The sequence below is a fragment of the Erinaceus europaeus genome, chromosome 3 (assembly GCF_950295315.1).
Source record: "Erinaceus europaeus chromosome 3, mEriEur2.1, whole genome shotgun sequence".
Lineage (NCBI taxonomy): Eukaryota > Metazoa > Chordata > Mammalia > Eulipotyphla > Erinaceidae > Erinaceus > Erinaceus europaeus.
The window spans coordinates 129,375,561-129,376,924 of record NC_080164.1 but is presented as its reverse complement, the minus strand read 5'-3'; the positions used below and the strand labels follow the sequence as shown (position 1 = coordinate 129,376,924).

Below are 1,364 nucleotides of genomic sequence, written 5' to 3'. Positions count from 1 at the left end.
AAGAAGCAGAGAGACACCAGGTTCCAGACGTTATCATGATGTCAACCTGACTTCCCTGGGCAGAGGAATCCATTAAGGTGTCCTAGAGCCCCACCTCCCCAGATCTCTACTCCACCAGGGAAAGAGAAAGACAGGCTAGGCTGGGAGTATGGATCGACCTGTCAACGCCCATGTTTAGTGGGGAAGCAATTACAGAAGCCAGGCCTTCCACCTTCTGCACCCCATAATGACCCTGGGTCCGTACTCCCAGAGGGACAAAAAAATAGGAAATCTATCAAGGGAGGGGATTGGATATGGAGTTCTGGTGGTGGGAATTATATGGAATTGTACCCTGTCATATCCTATGGTCTTGTCAGTATTTCCACTTTATAATTAATTAATTATCAAAACAAAACAAAGCTTTGAAGGGTTTTAAAAAACAAAAAAATAAATAAAAATAAAGAGGCAGAGAGAAAGAGAAATAGCTGTAGCACTGCTTCATTGCTCATGAAGCTCCCCCCACCTCCTGCCTCTTAAATGGGAACTGGGGGCTTGAACCCAGGTCCTTGTGCATGATAATGTCTGTACTCCAGTGAGAGCTAGTATATCACCATAGATGTGAACCATTGCATTCGAATATAGAAAATAACCCCAACTATCCTGGATTTAATAATAATTAATCATTGCTATTCTAAGCTCTTTCTTGTGCAGGGGCCATGCTAATCTTCTCTGTATTGTTCCAATTTTAGTATATGTGCTTCCAAAGCGAGCACCTAAGCTCTTTCTAAGACTACAAGAAGCCCCTTGCATGCTCGTTAAGATCTTCATTTCTCCTAGACCTGGAAACTTTAGGACTATGCCTTCTTGATATTCCTTCTCTCTGATTCCTTACCACCATACTACTTATGTTAACTTCAACCAAATCTCTACTAGTGCTGTCATCACACATTATGCCACTACTGAACTCTTACAGTGGACGGTAACCAGAGATAGGGAGCCTGAGATGTCAACTTCACAACTTTTCAAACAGGCCACCAAGTTGCAAACGCTACCATGATTCTACCCTGGCTCCTCTGGGCAGACAGTTTCACCAATGTGTCCTGGAACATCACCTCTCCAGAGTCCTACCCAACTAGGGAATGATAGATACAGGCTGGGGGTATGGATCAAGCTACCAATACCCAAATCTAGTGGAGAAGCAATTACAGAAGCCAGGTGGAAACCTTCTCACCCCCAAAACAACTCTGGTCTATACTCCCAGTGGGGGAGAAGTGATAGGAAGAAGACGACAAGGGGGCTCTAAAGTTAAGTTCCATCAGGTCCCACAGAGAGAAGACGAAAAGGGGAGAGATATTTGGATGAAGTAATAGGGTTATGAGTAGCTT

At 44.0% G+C, this 1,364-nt stretch overlaps 1 non-coding gene across 1 annotated transcript; it reads right to left on the bottom strand.

Annotated features, from left to right (window-relative positions):
- Positions 1-646: 646 nt before the first annotated feature.
- LOC132537848 (U6 spliceosomal RNA) lies at positions 647-752 on the bottom strand. Its single transcript, XR_009549273.1, has one exon. It is a non-coding gene; the product is annotated as a U6 spliceosomal RNA (small nuclear RNA).
- Positions 753-1,364: the final 612 nt, after the last annotated feature.